The 22,936-nt window shown below is 42.1% G+C and overlaps 1 protein-coding gene across 7 annotated transcripts in view; it reads left to right on the top strand.

Annotated features, from left to right (window-relative positions):
- SORCS2 (sortilin related VPS10 domain containing receptor 2) overlaps positions 1 to 22,936 on the top strand; it is a 937,533-nt gene that overhangs the window by 235,864 nt on the left and 678,733 nt on the right. The window lies entirely within an intron of this gene.

The raw sequence follows: 22,936 nt of genomic DNA, 5'->3' as shown, positions 1-22,936 counted from the left end.
CCTTCCAGCCCTAATTTTCTATGATTCTATCATGATTGTGTAGTTCCATAGATTCATAGATGTAAGGGTCAGAAGGGACCTCAATAGATCATCAAGTCTGACCCCCTGCATAGGCAGGAAAGAGTGCTGGGTCTAGATGACTCCAGCCAGATGCCTATCTAACCTCCTCTTGAAGACACCCAGGGTAGGGGAGAGCACCACCTCCCTTGGGAGCCCGTTCCAGACCTTGGCCACTCGAACTGTGAAGAAGTTCTTCCTAATGTCCAGTCTAAATCTGCTCTCTGCTAGCTCGTGGCCATTATTTCTTGTAACCCCCAGGGGTGCCTTGGTGAGTAAATCCTCACCAATTCCCTTCTGTGCCCCCGTGATGAACTTATAGGCAGCCACAAGGTCGCCTCTCAACCTTCTCTTGCGGAGGCTGAAAAGGTCCAGGTTCTCTAGTCTTTCCTCATAGGGCTTGGTCTGCAAGCCCTTAACCATACGAGTGGCCCTTCTCTGGACTCTCTCCAGGTTATCCGCATCCCTCTTGAAGTGCGGCGCCCAGAATTGCACGCAGTACTCCAACTGCGGTCTGACCAGCACCTGATAGAGGGGAAGTATCACCTCCTTGGATCTATTCGACATGCATCTGCTGATGCACGATAAAGTGCCATTGGCTTTTCTGATGGTTTCATCACACTGCCGACTCATGTTCATCTTGGAGTCCACTAGGACTCCAAGGTCCCTTTCCACTTCTGTGCCACCCAGCAGGTCATTCCCTAGGCTGTAGTTGTGCCGGACATTTTTCCTCCCTAGGTGCAGCACTTTGCATTTCTCCTTGTTGAATTGCATTCTGTTGTTTTCTGCCCACTTGTCCAACCTATCCAGGTCTGCTTGCAGCTGTTCCCTGCCCTCCAGCGTGTCCACTTCTCCCCATAGCTTTGTGTCATCTGCAAACTTGGACAGAGTACACTTCACTCCCTCATCCAAGTCGCTGATGAAGACATTAAAGAGTATCGGTCCAAGGACCGAGCCCTGCGGGACCCCACTGCCCACACCCTTCCAGGTCGAAACTGACCGATCCACCACGACTCTCTGGGTGCGACCCTCTAGCCAATTCACCACCCACTGGACTGTGCAGTCATCCAAGTCACAGCCTCTTAACTTGTTCACCAGTATGGGGTGGGATACCGTATCGAAGGCCTTCCTGAAGTCTAAGTACACGACATCCACCCCTCCTCCTGTATCCAGGCGTTTCATAACCTGGTCATAAAAAGAGACTAGATTAGTCAGGCATGATCTGCCTGCTACGAACCGGTGCTGGTTTCCCCTCAGCATAATTTGTCCTGCTGGGCTCTCGCAAATGTGAGCCTTGATAATTTTTTCAAAGATTTTGCCAAGGATGGAGGTGAGACTGACTGGCCTATAGTTGCCCGGGTCCTCCTTCCTCCCCTTCTTGAAAATGGGGACCACATTGGCCCTTTTCCAGTCCTCTGGGACTTGGCCCGTGCACCACGAGCGTTCAAATATTCCCGCCAGTGGCTCTGCTATGATGTTGGCCAGTGCCTTCAGCACCCTCGGATTGAGCTCATCCGGGCCTGCCGACTTAAAGGCATCCAGGTCTTCCAAGTGACTCTGCAGCATCTCAGGGTCTGCGCGTGGAAGTCTGGCGCCTTGCTGCTGCCTCTCTACAACCCCAGCGTGAGATTTGTCGTAGTTAAAGACTCAAACCTACAATCTGAATCATACAGTGGCTTCCCTGGGAAACCTTGTGGGCTATGGGTTTATTTTTGTCAGATGGAAGGATTATGGGTCTTTGAAGACAAGTGATGTGACTAAAGAGTTGCTTTCTCTCTGGTACCCACACAGTGCTCTGGGGAAAAAAAGTTGGCTTGTTTTACTTCCTTTTGGGTAGATACAATGTTTCAAAAAGCAGGCACCAATTAGTTTTTGACCTGCTAGGTCTGGGACTTAGCCTCTTCCCTCTTAAAAAGAATCCTTTTGTTTATGGAGGAGGCATACTAGCCGCATCCAGACGAGCATGGACGTTTATTTCTCTGGGGGGACAAGTAAGAGCAGCACACCTTGGGGTAAGGGATGCTGAAGCCAGCAACTGTACTAGCCCCAGCAACCTTACCTGGGGTCCTGGGGAGCTCGGGAACCTGCCGCTGTGGCACTGCTGCAGCTGGGAGCCTGGCCAACAGCTGGAGTGTGGTTCCAGGCAGCCAGGCTCTGGTTTTGGGTGACAAGCACTGCCAGCATGTGTGCTGCCCCGTGGGTCACCCCCTTCTCCCCCCCACTTGAAGGTAGCAGCGTGGGGAATGCCTGTGTGTGCAGTGTGTGGCATCATGCTCACCTGGACCCAGCCATTGGCTTCAAAATCTTGCTGCTTTATTGCACATGCTGTTTAGATGATGTTACTCAGATTTGTACATTTTTGGGGGCAGGGACCTTCTGTTGATTTTCTCTTTATCTAGCACCTAGTGCGGGTCCTTGATCCCTGATGGGAACCGTGAGGTGCCACTCTAATACTTATTTTATGTGCATATGTGTATAATCTCTCTAGGGCTAATAGTCTCTCAATACTGAGGAACAGTTTCCATTTGAAGATAATTGCCCATCCATGTTTCTGCCTCACTTTTTCCCCATTAGCCTTGTGCATATACTTACAAGGTTCACCATTTCCACAGAAAATTTTTTCATCAACTCCAAATGCCTCCAAACCTGAATATACAAACTAGAAGAATAGAGCAAACCCAGATCTTAGTACTCCTCGGCAGACTAGCTATTCTGACTACCTTTTGATGTCATTTCACATTTTTACATGCCTTTTGTTTCATTTTTACCATCTATTCCCAAATCTTTAAACCAAATCTGAAATGTTTCTGAATCCCAATAAGTCTTTGTAGGTACCCTGAGTGAGAGGGAAAAACAGGGGTACTGATGGCATATTATTTTTTACCTGCCTCAGCTTTTACAGCAGGGCAGGTAAGAGATGCTCCTAATACAGCAAAAGTGCACCATCCAGTGCTCCTTCTAAGTCAGCACCTGGGGCAGGTACCCTTCTCGCTTGGCTCTCCCTTAGGTATGTTATTGTTTTAATAATAACAGGGAAAGAATGTTCACTAATAACAACAGGGAAAGAAACATCATCTTTAAGGGGCTCACTGCATGATTCAGTCCTTCTTGACTAGCTGTTTGAAACTAGAGTTTTTCAGACCATAGCTCAAGGTTGGTATCTATGAGAAGTGCGTATTGTACTTCCACGTGAATCTGTTCTTAGACTATGGGCTTCTGTTCTCTTTCATCTGTTTGTTCCTACAAATCATCCTTTGGAATAATATGTGTTTTCACCTTGAAGTTTGTTTACATCTTTTTAGTGCTGATTTTGTGCATGCAGATTTGCCAAAATAAGGTACTGACGGAATAAAAATAGCCTCTTTTGTATTCTGATTGCAGAATCTTCCATCTGGGGTTTTAGTAATTAGCCTTCTTGTTAATTAGGTGTAATAAAGCTTGCCTTAGAGTTAACAATTTAAGGGAAAACCTATTCGAAATTATGACATGAGTAGTTTTTTTTTTCCATTTAGCTATATGTTGTGGACATCCATGGTTTTCTCCCTTTGCAGGATCTTAATATTTCTTTTTAGAAATTCACGACACTACTTTGGTTGCTATAGTGATACCAATTTCCTGTTTTAAATCATTATACTTCAGAGGCATATAAGGGTTTTTATTATTTTTTTTTCTTTTTAATTTTAATCTTAGATTTTATAGATGGTCTTGGCCCAGGACTGGATTATATATAATGTAGTTCCATTTTCTGCTATCTGACAAAGAATAGAATAAATATAAAGCTTTTTGTTTGTTGTTTGTTATCCTCCTGCCTGTGCCCTAACATTGGGCCAGTGACGATTCCTGCAGTTTTGTTGTCAACATTATTGCATATCTTCAGGCTATGCAAAGCAAGCCTCATAAAAACTTATTATTATATGGGTCATTTTATAATAGAAATCCAGAGCACTCACTTTTTTGGCTAAATCAGGAACATCTAACTAAATGAAAGTTACACAGCTGTGAAAAACAATTTGCTGGGCCTCAGAGATGCTGATACAGTATGGTGTACAGTATGGTGGCATTGAAAACAATCCTGAAGTTCCAGTTAGGTCCAACGTTCAAAAAGCAATTTAATGGAGATGGGACCCACAACATAATATCTTATGGTGGCAGTGCTAGAATAGGCTGAGGGGAGATTCCTCCATGTAAGAGCCTCAACTTATTAATTTTCTCAACGTCTGTGTATGACAAAGGGCATTTTGTAACTGCAGAAATCAAATTCCTCTGTTGCTGTTTCACTGTATTATGTGTCCCATAGTTTCAGGGCCTTGTGTGAGTGCTTACATTAAGGGATGATATTTTGTGTGTGCACAGGTATCTGGCAGGTAGGTCTCTTGATGAAGTTTGCCTGTTGATGTATACATCCTGTTTCTAAATCCTTGTTCTTTCTCCTAGCAGTGTGTCACTGTCACAGTTGCCTTGATCTTCTGTGTGCAGATAGCTTGGACATGCTTTATGACATGTTCAGCCCTAAGCAGCCTCAGTGTTCAAATGCGTGTCTACCAGTAAACAGCTTTTTGTTTCCAAGCCATTATTTCAAATACTTAACAGTTGCTTTATAAAAAGTCTTTGATACATATCACATCTCTACTACAGTGTGAAGTTAAATCCATTTGTGGAGTTTAAACAATAGCAAAAAAAAATTCAATGTAGGAAAGGGATGAAAAAAAGGTTCAACATGGATCAGAGAAGCAGTAGGAGGAAAGAAAATTTCAAGCAGATAAAGGACATATGTTCGATATAGCAAGAGGGGAAGGCATAGGTGGTAAGATTTTTTAGAGGGATAAGGAGAGAGAAGTGGGATTCCTGAAATGCTTTGGAGAAATTAGTGAAGAAATTTTAAAACTAAGGAAGGTAGAGTTTTGGGTGGCCTGAAGAATAAGTAGTTTGGCAATCCTTGCTGGTAAAAGTCAGGAGGCAAATACAGTACTCAAAATATTCTGGAGATTAGCTCTTGATCTCTTAATGTAATTCTTCTCTTTTTCCTTGGGTAGTATTGTATATCCTCCTTCCTACCCTGATCCCATTTTCCAAAATTGTGCCCTGCTGTCCTTAATCTTCTTTCCTGATTTCTGTTTCTTTTAAAATATAGTCTGATGGTTTTTTTCTGCTTAGAAAAAAATGGGTCTTTCTGATCAATGTCCATTTAGCTTAATCTTCACATCTACTTTTACTTCCTAGCTTCTGCTTAGCTATCCAAGCCTTTGGTTCATTTGTGCTTTCTTAAGAGGAAAAATATGACCTGAATTAGAACAGGTGAAGTCATTTGTTGAGAGCTGCGTTTTCTGGACTATTTCAGCCTTACATTGGTGCTATCCCACTGAAATCAATCTGGTTACAATGGTGTTAAAGTGATGGCAGAGAACAATAGCTATGGATCCTTAGTCTCCTATTCACTTAATTTCTTCAAAGAATAGAATGTGTGTGAATAAACTCAGCTGCTTGTGTGTGTGTGAAGGGGTGGTGGTTTGGTATGCACAGAAAGTGGTAACTATCCATACTACTTCAGAACCTCTTTACCAACTGTTTGCCTTTGCTTCTAGAAAACTACCACATGGTGTTGTCTTTTTCTTTTCTTTTTTTTCACTACTGTACTCAGTAGTTTTCCTTTGGCTATCTTTAGCTGACTTTTTATAGATGTAAGACCCATGGCAGGATTGTTCTCCTTTGGTTTTAATAGCAGAAAACTGCTGTATTTTCATCAGTCACTTGATTCTTCGGCTCTCTTCATTCAGAGATGACCTGCACTTTGACAGGATGAGAAAGTGTTTAACTTCTTTATGATGATTCAGGGGCTGACTACATTCTTTTTCTTGCTTTCTGACTTCGGACATTCAGGCCTTGTCTACCTTGACAGCCAATGTAGATACATCTTTTATCGATAGGTCACAAAAGTCTAATCAACTGTCTAATCAACACCTGTTGTTAGGTCATAAATGTCTAATCACTGTCTAATCAACACCTGTTTTTGTTAATCTTTTAACACCATTGTCCCTTCAACTATTATAAGAAATTTATAATAAAGGTCTCTGAGAACCTCAAAAGTCCTTCAACTGAACCAGATGTGTGGAAAGAACAAGTGTGAGGAAGACCCCCAAAAGGGTTCAACTTCCATTGAGAACATTTCTTGTCCACCCTCTATTAGCACAGTGTGCCCAGTAAATATAGGAGAGAAAAATCTTTTTGTGGTTTTTATATAAGCAATTAGGACAGGTTTTCAAATGCCTACTTGTTTGGCTGAAACTGCTTGTAGTGAAGATTAGACTATTCACTTCTTCGTATGAAGAAGACATGGGTGACTGGAGGCAAGAATCTGTGGCAGCATTTGTCTTTTCTGTCTCGTATGGTTTTTTTTCTGTGCCATTCCTGGATTTTGACTTCTGTTGTTCCAGTATTGTTGCACAGTTTTTCTAAGGCAAGATATTCTTTGACCTTTTGCTCATCTCTCATGCTCCAACATCATAAACAGAGACAGATGATGTTTGTGCTATTTGTCAGCAGGTTATTATTGAAGGTTTTCTAAATCAGTTACGAGTCCTTTACATCTGTTAGGGAAGAAGGTAAGTCTGTTTTTTTTCAGAACTGGTCACTCTTTGGTACAGCACGTGAGCACAGTCAGATTAGAAAGTGCCTATATGCCATCTCCTGCAAACTTTTTTGGCACAAATAGTTAAATTCAATGGGATTACTTATGTGCACCAGGAATTACAGGGACATAATATCATACCTTTAAAATGTGAAAGACTTGGTGGGTTCAAAAGGTACAGAGAGCTTTATGCTGCCTTTGGACTTCCCCAGTTCTGAGGCCTTGAAGCTGCCCCAGATTGATCTTGACTGCTATCATCCCTTGTTGTGGTCACAGCATCGACATGCAAGTTTACAAGGGGCAAGAATGGTGTTAGTTAAACACAATAACATTCAGGGGTCCCCATGTGCTGTGGAAATTTATTGGACCTGGCTCCAGTCAATTTATGGCATATCACGCTGCTGTAGCCAGCATAAAAGGCTCATGAAAAGTTGACTCAGTTAATGACTATCATAGAAGACTTGTAAGTTTTGACTGTGAGGAGGGGCACAACTCTGTGCTGCCTCCACCGGCCCTGCAGCTGCTGGGTGCTGGCTCTGGCTGGGCTGTAGCCCTGTACCCTGCCAGGCTGCAGCTCCACACCCCACCATTGGCACAAAAATCTGGGGTAGCACGTGCCCCTTGGTTCCCTCCATGCCTTGCCTATGATGGCTATTGATGACCTGTCTCACTTTAATTGATTCCCTTTGCTCTGATAATTTTTGTAGGGACCAACCCTCAGCATATTGCTCAGGCAAAAAGTGAAAATCAAATAGATTCATAGATTGTAAGGCTGGAAGGGACCCTGGAAGATCATTGGGTCCAGCCCCCTGCACCAAGCAAGAAAGATATCTGGGGGTCAAGTGATCCCAGCAAGTCTTGAAGATTTCCAGGGTAGGCGATTGCACCATCTCTGGAGGGAGCTTATTCCACAGTCTGGACACCCTGACTGTGAAGAAGTTTTTCCTAATGTTGAGCCTGAATTGATCTTCCAGGAGTTTGTGGCCATTAATCCTGGTTTTCCTGTTGGGTGCCCTGGTGAACAGTTCCTCACCAAGTCCTTGATGTACTCCCTCAGTGTAGTGGTAATCTGCTACCAGGTCCCCTCTCAGCCTTTTCTTCAGGCTGAAGAGTCCCAGATCCCTCAGCCTTTCCTTGTATGGATAACCATGTAAGACTCTGATCATATGGGTGTCTCTTCTCTGGACTCTCTCAAGCTTGTCCACATCCTTGTTAAAGTGTGGTGCCACGAACTGGATGCAGTACTCCGGCTGCGGTCTCACCAGTGCTGAGTAGAGTGGAAGAATCACCTCCTTGGCTTTGCTGGAGATGCATTGATTGATGCATGCCGGAGTATTATTTGCCCTACTGGCAACAGCATCACACCACTGGCTCATATTCATACTGTGGTCTATTATTACCCCCAGGTCCCTTCCATTCATGGTGCTAGTCAGTTTGGTGCTGCCAAGCCTGTAGGTGTGTTGGGGGTTGCTCGTCCTGAGGTGGAGATATTTACATTTCTCAACATTGAACTTCATCAGGTTTGGATCCACCCAACTTGCCAGCCTGTCTAGGTCCACCTGTATCTGCAGCCTATCTTCAAGTGTGACCATGCTTTCCCATAACTTGGTGTCGTCTGTGAACTTGGCCAGTGAGCTGTTCACCCTCAAATCCAAATCATTAATAAAGACGTTGAAAAGTACTAGAGCGAGCATCAACCCCTGCAGGACACTGCTGCCCATTTCTTGCCAGGAAGACACAGATCCCTTCCCTACGACTCTCTGGGTCCTATCCTGCAGCTAGCTTCTCATCCACCTGACTGTCTTGGAGTTAAGGCCACAATCCACCACTTTTCTCGCAAGGACTTTGTGATATACTAGATCAACTGCCTTTTCAGGCATTTAAATGAAATGTTTATAGTTCATTCAGTTTCCACAAGGAAACTTGGCAAAAGAGCACCTCTAAATATTATTTATTTGTAAATACAGAATTGTGGAGCAAGATGCAGATATGCTACGTGCTGTAGCCACACAAAGCAAATGAACAAGAAGTCTGTTTCCCAGAAAGTTTACAGTTGAAATACAAGAGGCATCTTGTAGATGAAGATATACAGGGGGGCACAAGGAAATGATGAGAGTACTGGTCACATCTAGTGTTGTCTTTGTCCTGTCACTGCCCCTTTATAGCTGTGCGGTTTTATGCCCCTGTCAATCATTTTTCCCCATTGAGGCAGAAGAAAGGGGCCGGTGCTGCTGCAGTTTGTATAGAGGCTTTTTTTTTTGTTTTTGTTTAATGACACATTTCTGTTGGCAGGATACAGGCTGCTCCTTGAGACTTCTCTAGTCTGTTGCCATATTTGTGACCAGTGGATTACAAAAGAATTTCAGCAGGGGGTCTTTCTCTAAGCACAAAAAGAAAGTGCCTGAATGTAACCCGCAGTCTAATGTAACACTTGTTTGACTCGGCTTAATGCTAGTGGATGAAAATAGCGTCTCATACCTATTTGATCATTATAGATTCCATCATGCAGAACCTGTAACATCAGCAGGCTCCCCTCAGCTGCAGGGCTGATCGAGCATGCAACTCTTTACCATTACCATTATCCTTTACTATGACCTTTATCAGAGCAACTGGTCCTCCTTTTTGCCTGTGTAGACTAACTGCAGCCTGAAGTCCATGTTGCTACCAATGGGCACTGCTTCAGGTATGAAGTTGTACGTACAATTGTCAGTGCATTTGCACTGGATATAAGAGGAGACCCAGATATTCTGTGAGCATGTTTACACGAGACATCTACCGTGCAGTTGACTAATTACCTGTGCAGTAACCATCTCAGTGTCTACATGTGCACCCCTCTTAAAGTGCACGAAACTTTAATAAACTCCACAGCAGGAGAGCGCTTGTAAATACAAGTACTACCCTGCTGCAGAGCTTTTTTTTTGTGTGTCAAGCAGTGCACCTGTAGATGTTGTCCCAGGTGGCTGGGGCATGAAAGTACTTCAGTGCGGGGGCTGTCTGCTAGCTAGCCCCATGCTGAAGCACCTTCATGCCTCAGCCAGCCCCTCCACAGTACATTGAGTCCAGTAGGACCAGCCCTGGGCTGGCAGGCTGATCCCCTGTGTCCCCTGCCAGCTGGGGATGCTGTGACCTGGCTCAGTGTGCTGCAGTCTGAGTGCACTTATAAACTGCATGCTCAGGAGCTTCCCAGGAGCAATAAACTGCAGACCAATAAGCAGTTTATTGCTGCTTATTCATGGCACGTGGCAACATAGCCATGACCCCAACCCTTCTATGGGAAGTCTAGTGTTAACAGTTGTAATAGTAATTATTTTTCAAGTTCCTTCAGCATAAGAATTTCAGTTGTGCCCAACATGTGCACAGGAAGATGTAGAGAGGGCAGAGCTGTACTGTGACTATTATTTTCCATGGAAGGGGAAGAGCTGTGGGTTATAAGCAAACAATGCATCAGAGAACTGTCAATATATTTGAATGAGTTTAAGTCGTCATAGTATCATAGAAAATTAATGTTGGAAGGGACCTCAGGAGGTCATCTAGACCAACTCCCTGCTCAAACAGGACCAGCTCCAACTAGATCATCACAACCAAGGTTTTGTTGACCCAGGCCTTAAAAACATCCAAGGACGGAGATTCTACCACCTCTCTACATAACTCATTTCAGTGCTTTACCACCCTCCTTGTGAGAATGTTTTTCCTAATATCCAACCAAAACTTCCCTTGCTGCAACTTGAGACCACTGTTCCTTGTTCTATCATCTGCCACCACTGAGAACAGTCTAGTTCCATCCTCTTTTGAACCCCACCTTCAGGTAGTTGAAGGTTGCTATTAAATCCCCTCTCAGTCTCCTCCTCTTCTCTAACCTAAAAAAAGTACAGTTCCCTCAGCCCCCTCACCATTTTCATTTCCCTCCTCTGGACTCTCTCCTATTTGTTCACATCCTTTTTGTAGTGGGTTGCCCAAAACTGAACCCAGTACTCCAGATGTGGCCTCATCAGTGCTGAATAGAGGGGAATAATCACTTCTCTTGACCTACTAGCAACACTCCTACAAATGCAGCCCACTATGCCGTTAGCCTTCTTGGCAACAAGGGCACACTTCTGGCTCATATTCGTCCACTGTAACCTGCAGGTCTTTTTCTGCAGAGCTGCTGCCCAGCCAGTCAGCCCCCAGCCTGTATTGGTGCATGGGATTGTTCTGTCCTAAGCGCAGGACTTTGTACTTGACCTTGTTGAACCTCATGAGATTTCTTTTGGCCCAGTCTTTCAATTTCTCAGACTGAATCCTAGCCCTACCCTCCAGCATATCTACTACTCCCCCCTAGTTTGGGTCATCCACAGACTTGCTGAGGGTGCACTCCATTCTATCTTTCAATTGTTAAAATGAAGATACTGAACAAAACCAGCTCTAGGATTGACCCCTGGGGCACTCCACTTGATGTTGGCTGCCAACTAGACATCGAGTCATTGATCGCTGCCTCTTGAGCTGAACAATCCAACCAGCTTTCTATCCATGTCTGTACATACCCTTGAGGTTCCTTCCAACCCTTTGATTCTACAGTTATCAGGAAGAGAGGAACTCTTCCTCCCCATGGGTGAGGGAGAGGAAACTGGTCATTGATTTCCCTCCCCCTCCTTTCCTCTGTGATGTTTCACTCCCTTATACAATTTGGCAGTGCTGACCCCAAAGATTGTAGCTGTGCAGTAAAAGAAGAGTTGACTCATTTCTTGTCAGCTAGTTGCTGGTGATATTGAGTCAAAGCTATATATAGGTAGGCTATTTTAAAAATTGTTTGTCCTCCAAAGTGGAAAGTATATCTCCCAGAAATATAATGAGAAAACGGAGCTATATTTTAAAACATCTCTGCTATAAATTAAAACAGTGCTGCAGTTGATTTGATGTATTTCACCCAAGTAATTTAAGAGCCTTGCTTTTTTGCCGTTACAACATCAAGCTTACTAACACTCCTTTTCCTTGTCCTCTTGGAAATTCTTCACAATGACCCAAGATTTTCATCTCCCTATCCTGTATTTCATTGGAATTTGTAATATATTCACTATTTGCTTCCTTGTCAGGCTTATTCATTCAAATGCTGCTCCCCAGTGCAATTACAAAGCTTGACTAATTGCTCTAATTACCCACCCACAATGGCAAGGTGATTTCCTAAGTAGAGGATTTCTGCTGTCTTAGTATCTGCTATTCAAAGGGGTTTCAGTACTTTTAGGGTAATTGATGTAGCTAACATATGCTACAGGAGTTCCCAGGAGTTTTTTTTTCATGGTCTCAAAGTGGCCACCGGTATAATTTGTAGTGGAGAACTGTCAATTCTTGTACAAAGCCTCCTAAAATTATCTTGTGCCATAACTAGACTGTGGCACTCAGTCCTCACAGGCTCAGGAAGCACATGGGCAGTCAACATCTACCAGAGGCACAATACTGTATATGTTCCAGGTGAATTATGGAGAATATATACTGGAGTTCAAAATATCTACTCTACAAAGTAAGAGTGGACATCGTGGTATATTAGTCATGATTTCAGGAAAGACCTATTGCTTCCAGTGATAGCACTAATGAAGATCCACTTGTGGCTTGGGAGCTGTAGTTCAAGTCTGTTTATTTTATTTTGGGCTGGCCAGATCTGCACTTTCTACTATGGTCCTGCTCTGACTCTTAAATTCTAAGATGCTGCAGTATTCTGTAATCCTACTATTATAAAATCTTACCTTAAGAGAATGTTAAGGCCAGACTGAATGTCATAAAATCAAATGAAATAGTAGAAAGTAAAGCAAGACCTCTTGTACTGCAAATGAGTTGGGGGAATTTAAAAACGAGCTAATACTGTGTTCTGCAAGAGTATCCAAGAGTCTCATAAAGGAGTCTAATGGCACAAAGTGGGGCCCAGGAGAAGATGTTACAAAACTACAGTGCAATAGTAACCTGATGGTTCTGTGACTGAAGATCTCTCTTGATACTTTGATCATAATGACCCTTGCTGCAGCACACTAGTACAACACAGAAGAGGAACTTGGTAAGGGAATAGGACAGATATATGTTCCTTGGGATTCAAACAGCATGTTGCCTCTAACTGAATCAGGTCCTCATACCATTTCCCATTCTTTGAAGTAAACCTTCCCCAGATAGTTGCTACTACTGTGTATCTGGAGAAGTGAGAGTCTATATTCTTCGCCTTCTTGTTGCTAATTTATACAACATGCTGATGTAGTATAGTAGTAGCTTTTTCTACTATGCTAGCTATAAAATTGAACAAGACTCAAACTTTTGATGTCCATTTTATATCAGTCAGATGTCCTCGTTATCTGCTTCTGTTATGTGGCAACTGCATATTGAACACGAGAGTTTCTTTCTCATTATATTAGAACACTTGAAGGATTTATATGCCTTTTACTAAGAGCCAGTTTTTCAGAACACAGTTCCACTTTTTGTGACTTCAGTTTATGGATGTAAATAACTGCACGTGAAATTTAGGCCACATAATGCCAAAGTACTTGGTTGTAGCAAAAATGTGAATACTTAGAATAACCCATAATACCAACTAATGGTAAAAATATTTGTTTTCCTGAAAATTACCCATTGCTCAAGCAGAAGACAGGTAGTATAGGATTTTTTTTTTACACAATACATGTCGACTTCTGCCAAGAAACAGTGCTTCAGATTGATACTAATGAAAGAAATATTAATGCAGTATAGCATGTCAGTTACCTTGGAAAGGTCTCCAGCAACCATTTATCACATAAATTTCAGTTCTTAAAGCTTGATACCAAATTGTGTTATATGTTAGAGTAGCTCTGCCAAATTTGATCCATCGTTAACTTTCATTTGTTGATAATTTGGACATGAATTTTTATTCAAGTTATGCATCTTTGTCAAGTTGATGAAAGTGGTCCTAATGTTAATGCTGACTTAAATGAGTGATGCTGCTCTCCAGTTTAGATTGATCCATATTTTCAAATACTCTTGAGAAAATGGTCACTAGGAGGCTGGGGGGGAGGTTATTGGCCAAATGTGGTCCATTTCAGAAAAAAAAAAGCCTTTGTGGCCTAACCTGACTTCTCTTCGGTTGAGGGGTGTATTGTCAAGGTTGGATACTTGACTTACAGCATGTATTTTTCTCATCCCAGTGAAATCTATTACATTGATCATGACTAAGGTAACAAGATTTCAACAGCAGAATGGGACAGCTATGAAGGGGGACAATAACACGTGGTAGGATTTTGTTGGGAAGTTAAGGAGGCATTCCCAGGTGGGATTTGTGTGGCTTGGTGGCATGTGAAGTGGAACTTAAATTGGATGCAGGAAAACAAATAATTGCTCCCATTGCTCACTTCGTCAACCTGCCTTCTCCAACATAAATATACAAGTGCTCTAACTCTTTCTCTTTCTTTTCGTGATTATTAAAGTCTCAAAATAAAACACTCCACTGCCTGCACATTTCTCCCCTGCAGGAGGGGATGAACCATACATGACAGGGGTTAGTCATGGTTTTGAATGCAGTACTGGATGGTGTTCAGATCCTGTAGTGACGAGTGTGATGTCAGAACCCATGTAGCATAAAGAGAATAGAGAGCAAGCTTAACAAGCTCAACTGGATCCTTCAAATGAGCAGTTGATAAGGATTTTTTTAAAGTAGTCTGATTAGTGTTTGTAACATCCAGAAAAGAAGGAAGGTCCTGGCATTTCAGATACGGTTTTGTCTCTGACTGTCTTGTAATCTGTGACAAAATGTCTGAGTAAAATTTATACCTGTTTCCTATGCAGGCAATTCAGGATAAATTCTGCTTTCAAATCTTCAGTTAGCAATCTATACCTTATTCATACCTGCTTTTAATGCACTGGATGAAAAGCCCCACCTTAGCCCAGTGTAGAGTATGTGTGCAAGACCCTGGAGAGGGTTCAGAGGAGGGCCACCTGCTTGGTGAGAGGGCAGCAGGACAGGCCCTACGAGGAGAGACTGAAGGACCTGAACCTATTCAGCCTCAGCAAGAGGAGGCTGAGGGGGGACCTGGTGGCTTCCTATAAGCTCATCAGGGGAGATCAGCAGCAAATAGGCAGAGCCCTTTTCTCCCCAGCACCACCTGGGGTGACAAGGAACAATGGTAATAAGCTGATGGAGAATAGGTTTAGGTTAGAGATCAGAAGGCAATATTGTACAGTTAGGGTGGCCAAAATCTGGAACCAGCTTCCCAGGGAAGTGGTCCTCGCCCCTACCTTGGGCAAATTCAAGAGGAGGTTGAATGATTACCTGTCTGGGGTCTTGTGAACCCAGCATTCATTCCTGCCTGTGGCAGGGGATCAGGCTAGATGATCTGTTCAGGTCCCTCCTGACCCTAGCTACTATGAAACCCCAGACCTTTCTTAACCCTCTTGGTTGAACAGGCAGATTATTGGATTGGAAGTCAAGGGGTTTAAGGTTATTTCCAACACTACCCTCCCCCCCCACCACACACACACTTTATTCTATGACTGCAAAAGTGTCATTTTATTCCTGTGCTTCATTTCCCCTACCTTTATATTGGACAGTTCCTCTCTTTATTAAGGGTTTTGTTTTCAGTAGGGCTGCTCATATGCTTAAATTTGTTGGTTTTACTATATTGAGGTACAGACAGTACAGAGTTAGACCTGTACTTAAGTACCTTGCTGAACTGGGGCCATATGCTCCATAGGTTCACATTGGTTTATGTTTCTCCAGTGAACTACAGTAATTGAAAAGAGGAGTCATTTTTACTTTCACTAATATCAACTTGTGATTATTTCACTGAACCTCTGTTTAAAAATATAGGATAGTGCACTTAGATATTGACTCAGTTCTGATGCTATAATGCATGCATAAATGTCAACTTGCCTACAGTTGCTGGTGTAAGCATCCATAGACACTAATGCGTGTGTTCCCCATTTTAAATTGCTTTAAAGCATGTTGATTCATTGGTATAGCATGAAGACAATCAAAGCAAGTAATACCTCAATTTGCTTGGTTTGCAACAAGTTGAGTAATGCCCTGACAATGGAAATGTGGAGTACCTTGATTATTTGAATGGTACTATAAATAATTCTGCTATGTACATCCTTTAAAATGTATAATCAAGGGGAGAAAAAAAAACTTTCAGGCATAATTTTGATTTCTTAATGCTATACAGTTTTCTGGACTGAATCAAACAAATGTACAATACTGCTGACTGTGGATTAATTTTTTACTTTCTTTTAAACGCATATATCTTGGTGGATCAGTTGATGTTTTCTAGTTTCCTAATTGTGTTTTTTAATATCTTATCTGTATAATGACTGTTAAAAAGCTTGATTAAAAACCAGACTACAATATATAATAGTGTGAGAGACTAATATATAGTATATATGATATTTCTTCATTTACTTTGCAAATTTTGAGAAAATTAAATTGTGTTCATAGAGTACTGCACTCGAGGGGATGGCACCAGAATGACTGTATTGTGTCATGGTCCTTATATTGCCAATGAAAGTACTCTTTTAGTGTGCCCAGGTGCTCCTCAAATGTTTCTTAGGATCAGGAGGGGTTTAGTTTTTAATCTGCCTGGAAACAGTGTATATGTGTGTTTCTTACAGTGATATTTACAACTCAACTAAGTAGGGATGGTTTTGATGACACAATTATTAATAAAGAGGTAAAAGATGCTGGCATGAAAAGTACTATGGCAAGTGCAAATCAATAAATATTGATTTGTTAGATTCTGGTACCCTCACTCCTGAGAAGTAACTTTCCTGATGAATGGTCCCACTGCAGTCATAGGAACAAGTCACAGGTTCCACACTATGTGAGCAAGGGTGACTGAATTTGGCTCACAATGGTGTGTTGTTGCCTTCAAGGACCTGTGCATTGTATTTCAATATTTTCAATATTTTTTTTTTTGTTAGGCAAGATGAACCCAAAATGAGTCTTTCTATCAGAGCACTTACTGTTCTGAAGATAGTGTTTGTTAGTTTTGTTGTCTGTCTCAATGTTTTAATGTAAACATTTTTTCTACAAAAATAAGGTTCTGTTCTGCCACAGTTAAAACTATATAATTAAATAAACAATAAAGGAAAGGGGACAGAAAATGCTGGCATGTTTATTTTTATTCAAAAATCTGTAGATGTATCATAAATGGGCCTTGCATATTTGTGTCTGGCATGTGAATTATGCAACATTTTAAGCCTTTTAAAAACTCTTTTAAAATAAGAGTTTTATGATACCTTCAAATCCAGATGGGGAGCACAACAAAGGGTTAAAAAGCTTTTAACTGGATTATTATTTTGCAGTCTGCAACAAGACTGTTATATAGTCATCTCTGGGAGGCAGATGTCCATGTAAGTACCTTGTAGAACTCCCTACATAATAAATCATTTAGTAATTTTTGAGATTGCCTATTTACAGACTGCACTTAAAACTGACATTATCTAGGTCAAAACTACAAGGCTCTTAGACCTTCAGGGCATAAGATGGTCTCAGAGAGTGGTTAGGAAAAGAGAGTTTCCATCTGTAGGCAAGTTGACATTTGGAGAGTTTCCATCTTATTGCACAAATATCTATAATATCAGAATTTTACAGTTTCCTTTGAATCATGTCATTGGCCTCTGAGATGCAGGCTATCATTAATCTTTGTTTGAGATTAAAATGGCTCAGAGTACTTATCAAACACCAGTTTTTACAGTAGTAAGAATATAAAAAATAATTTGGAATGTATTTAAAATTTAGTCTGTGTTATATTGAACAGTTTAAACAGTAACATTTTTAGCTTGGAGGACAGCTTAATTTTAAAAAAGGTTCTTTCGAGTCATCGGTGCCAACTAGTTGCTAAAAAGGTGGCATTTACAATACATTGCTTTTTAAAGCAAGATAACTGATTTAAGACAAATGGAACAGCTTTTAAAGGACATGGTCTCCTATAGATATACCCGAGTTACATCTAACGGGAGTTATCTTGGTGCATCATCTTAACTGATGATATTCATCTCTACCCTGCCTTCTGCCTGACTTCAGACTAACATTGCTAACTATCTTTTTGTGATGATATTCATGAACACTAGCTGAGCTTATGGGGCAAAGAAAGGAAGAAGACTCTGAATATCTAATTTCAATGTTGTGGAAATGTATTTTCCCCCTAACTGCCAGTCTTAATCCTTCACATTGCGACATGATTAAAAAGGAGAAAGTCTTTGAAATAACAAACATATGGTCATCTGCATGGGGGAGAAGTTTAGATGCTGAAGCAGAATTTTTCTTTCTTTCCTTCTTTTCTTTTTTAAACATCAGCAGTTTGTACCACTCTTATGCCCAAGAATCCTCTTATGTTTACAGAAGCATAACAGCAGCAACATCATGGCTTATCTAATTACCTTTTTACTACTATAAATAGATCTGAACTGTGCAGACTTTTTCAGGTGCAGTAGGAATATAGAAGATAGTTTACAAAACTATTTAATGTGTTTAAAATATGATATTCTCCTCTTTACTGTATTAAAAATTAAGACCTGTTTGGAGATATTATGATTCATGTAATGGGAACAGTGTGTGTGGGGAAAAAAAAAATCTAATGGAAAAAGTGTTGTTAAAGTATGTTTCACTGGACCAAATAACACAGATTTTAACAGCTGAGGTTCATTCACCTGCTTCTCTACCAATGTCTTATATGCCATCACCTGCTTACAGTGTCCCTGTTCTGCCTACATTGGGCAGACAGGACAATCCCTATGTGAAAGAATGTGGGGACGCTAATCTGACATCTGGTCCAAAAACACAAAAAGCCTGTGACAGAAGACTACTTCAACCTTTTTGACATTGTCACTGACCTTGGAGTAGCTGTTCTAATCCAGCAAAACTTTAAATGCAGACTTGAATGCAAAATTGCGAAACAGAAATAATTCACAGGTTGAATTGTGTTAGGTATGGTCTGAACAGGGGCTATGTATTTTTATCTCATTACCTGGATTAGTTCTTTGAACCTTATGTCCCTACGGGTTTAATTACTTGTTTGCCTCTCTCAGCAATGCCCCTCTTCTGCTTTCCCATCTTTTCTCTCCCCTGCCTCCCTCCCTTCCCTGTCTTTTGTATTCAAATCACTCTCTTTTGTTGACAGCCTGTTCTCTTCATGTCCTTTCATAGCATCTTATGATGTGGGCTTTTGCTTATGATAGTTTATGCATCTCTGATTCAGTTAGTCTATATGGTACATCGCTCCCCTGCCTTCTGCCTGATTTCAGAGTAGTACGGCTAACTCCTTCTCCCTGAATTATGCTGTTTCCTTACATGTCAGTTTCCATTGATCAGTAAAGTATATTGGCCAAGCGCATGAATGCTATAAACACTGGCTTAGAGATGGTTGTCCGTCTCTTAAGTTAGCAACACATTTGTTGCTTATATACTATCTTGAGTGAGTTAAGACTTTACATCTGGATTCAACAGTGTATGAGTATGTGACTAAAATTAAGCATATGCTTAAGTACTTTGATGAAGACATTTTGTACTGAAGGAACTGGGTGACTTGTGATTGGATGTTTTCAAAGTATAGGACAAACATTTAAAACATCTAGGAGTTTTGCATACAGTGGCTAAGCTTCCCTTGCATAGGGAAAACACTGGTTACCCTGTCTTGCTGGTCTTTCCCTCTAGTGGCTGACTTGCAGAGCCTGTTTTGGCAGTGGAGTAGATGCAATGGTCCAGGCAATAGGCAAGAAGCAGGATATGCTTGGCAGTTACCTTTATTGGACCAATTGTGTAGATAGAGGAGATCAAGACAACATTCTGGGCATTATGACTGTACTTTCAGAGGCTGGGATTTCTATTAGACCTAATTAATATAGTTACGCTTTTTTGCTTAGTAGAAGCCTGCTCTTCTAACACAAATAGGACCTGTGTTCTGTCCCCATAGATTACCTGTTGTGAACGGTGAGAAAGGGTTGTTTTACAATTGTGGTGAGTGCGTGCCTGGATAAGACTGCTTTCAGCATTTAGAAATCTAGCTCACTATGGCAAACAAGTCCATGCTTGTTCTAGTACACCTTGGCAACTTGCTGGGGCTGCTTGGCTCGGCTTCATTTCTTTTTAAAGCTTTATTCTGTTTGGACTAGCCTTTCTGTAATGAAAATACCTTGTTAGTATGTAGGTTATTTTGTTTGGATGACCAATGTTCTGTAAGACAAAGTCATAAAGTCCTTTCTTTCTGCTTTTTAGCGGGCTACCATCCCAGAAGCTTAATAGTTTTGTGATGATAGCAGAATGGACCCAAAGGAGAGATTTCTCACTTTTGAAAATAAATTGTGCCTTCTCAGCCTCCCAGTACTCCCTCCCCTTCACACACTTCAATGAAAAGAGGTTTACATGCTAGTTTTACTAGAAATAAGCCAAGTTGCATTATCTGAAAATGGGATTTTGATTCAGTCTCATCTTTGCAATCTGTTTTAAAGCATAAGCTCTTAATATAATGTAATCAAAAGGGTTAATGCCATTTATTAACTAAGGGCTGAGCCAGTGCACAGCTTGCAGGTTGCTCATAAGCTAACTGGACAGCATTTGCACTGTTCCCCCAGAGTGACTGACTGCACTCCATCCTATTGCTTCAGGGTGTGAGATAGACTTATGTGGTCATAACTTCTGAGACTCACTGTGATGCCTCATACCTAATGGGCCAGAAGATAGTGTCTCCAGTGTATGCATTGTTCCCCCTGCTGGATCCAGATAGCTGAGAGGAAAAGGACAAACCAATGTTCCTTAAATACAAAAGGGGGAGAATTAAAATGCATAGCGACAGAGCCTCAAAGTGGAAGTGGAGAGAGGAACAGTTTGGAGACAAAGGGAGGTGAGAAGGAAGAAGAGGAGAATTAGGACAGGCACAACATTAATTCTGGGATTACCTAACCTGTGAGTGTCTGATCCCATAGCCTTTTATATTCTTATGTAACTGATATGTCAGTCAAGCACTGGGGTTTGAAGCCCATCTTGCTAAGTCCTGCCCTCATTCTTAGGGGAGAATGTGTGCCCCAGAAGCTACAATCTCAATGGATGTGACAAAGCATGAAAGAAATACCATATTTACTTGAATAGAAAACTCTGATTATAAGACAATCCCCAATAACTACATTCTTTATATGGAAAATGTAGAAATTTGTTATAATTTTCCAGGTATAGAATCTGATTATTGACGTTTGCTTTGAATTTGTCTCCCTCCCACTGCTACAGTGGGGAATATAAATCTGGGGGGTCAGGTAGCCCATTTTGCTCTTTGCTTCACCCCTTTTCCCCGTGGAAGTCCCTTCCCCCTTTCCTTATTATTAGACCCGGCTCTCCCTAAGCACATAGAAATGAGAAGCAAATTAAAAACCAATTTGAAAACAATAACCTTGAAATTAAACATGACTATAGCATTTTGCATATAGTACCTATACACTTAGTTCATCCAGAATTGATGCATGTTACCTTTTTTTGAAAATGCTGCAAGCTTTACCATAGGTACTCCATAAATATACCTTTGAACAGCACTTTGGCACCTACTTGTAGTAGTACAAACTATGCATGATATTGGGCCAAAGACAAAGTTGGACCAATATCATAGTTCAGTGGGCTGGGGCCCAACAAGTCAACAGCATTTCAAGCCATGATGACCCCACAGGTCAGCACTGCTCAGCATGTGTGTGTATACTCCAGATACCATCCTCACGCCCCCAATTAGCCTAATTAGACCCCAGTCATGACTGGAACTGAGGCCTGGGATGCTCCAAAAATGTATATGCAGATGAGTTGCAGGGCAACCTAGTCTGGCTATACCTCAGGGAGGGCACACTAATCATATGCACCAAGCTGAGAGAAGGAGTTACAGAGGGATTCTGGGCAAACTGTTTGAGGCCCCTTTTTGTGATGTTTGCCAGGCACTTAAGGCTGCTGAAGCAACAGAGATCATTGGAAGTGGGGAAAAAAAGATGCAGCTCAGCTGTAGGAGTGAAGAGGAAATTGAAATATATGCAATGAAGTGGCTCATCATGACTAGAAAGACTCTGTGGTGAGGGGGACTACGCTTAATTCATAGATTCATAGATGTTAGGGTTGGAAGGGACCTCAATAGATCATCGAGTCCGACCCCCTGCATAGGCAGGAAAGAGTGCTGGGTCTAGATGACCCCAGCTAGATGCTTATCCAACCTCCTCTTGAAGACCCCCAGGGTAGGGGAGAGCACCACCTCCTTGGGAGCCCGTTCCAGACCTTGGCCACTCGAACTGTGAAGAAGTTCTTCCTAATGTCCAGTCTAAATCTGCTCTCTGCTAGCTTGTGGCCATTGTTTCTTGTAACCCCCGGGGGCGCCTTGGTGAATAAAACCTCACCGATTCCCTTCTGTGTCCCTGTGATGAATATGTAGGCAGCCACAAGCTTGCCTCTCAACCTTCTCTTGCGGAGGCTGAAAAGGTCCAGGTTCTCTAGTCTCTCCTCATAGGGCTTGGTCTGCAAGACCTTAACCATACGAGTGGCCGTTCTCTGGACCCCCTCCAGGTTATCCACATCCCTCTTGAAGTGCAGTGCCCAGAATTGCACGCAGTACTCCAACTGCGGTCTGACCAGCACCCGATAGAGGGGAAGTATCACCTCTTTGGATCTATTCGTCGTGCATCTGCTGATGCATGATAAAGTGCCATTAGCTTTTCTGATGGCTTTGTCACATTGCCGACTCATGTTCATCTTGGAGTCCACTAGGACTCCGAGATTCCTTTCCACTTCCGTGCCACCCAGCAGGTCATTTCCTAGGCAGTAGGTGTGCTGGACATTTTTCCTCCCTAGGTGCAGCACCTTGCATTTCTCCTTGTTGAACTGCATTCTGTTGTTTTCTGCCCACTTGTCCAACCTGTCCAGGTCTGCTTGCAGCTGTTCCCTGCCCTCCGGCGTGTCCACTTCTCCCCACAGCTTTGGATAGTACCATGTGCCTTACTCAGATGGGTTACAATAACCTTCTACGATAAAGGTGACTTCCTGCATAGATCAGATCACCTTGAATGGCATTGGGTAGTAAAGGGTAGAGACCTGTTCAATGCACTGTGGGCAGCCTCCTCACCAGAGTCTGCTGTAGCCTCCCAGTGGGATGATCTTGACTATGCACCTATTTTATGGAGATGGGGGATTTTTTCCCTAGCCTGATCCTTTGGCCTGTTAGCTAGGGGCACCTGAGACTCAGGGGCATCCAAACCCCAAGTTATTTGGGTTTGGGCCTGCATTTAGGATGCCTGCCATGGATTTGGGAGTATCTGAAGCCT

This window comes from Alligator mississippiensis, chromosome 2 (genome assembly GCF_030867095.1).
Source record: "Alligator mississippiensis isolate rAllMis1 chromosome 2, rAllMis1, whole genome shotgun sequence".
Classification (NCBI taxonomy): Eukaryota; Metazoa; Chordata; order Crocodylia; family Alligatoridae; genus Alligator; species Alligator mississippiensis.
Note: the sequence above shows the minus strand (reverse complement) of the source record. Positions and strands in the feature narration are given on the sequence as shown.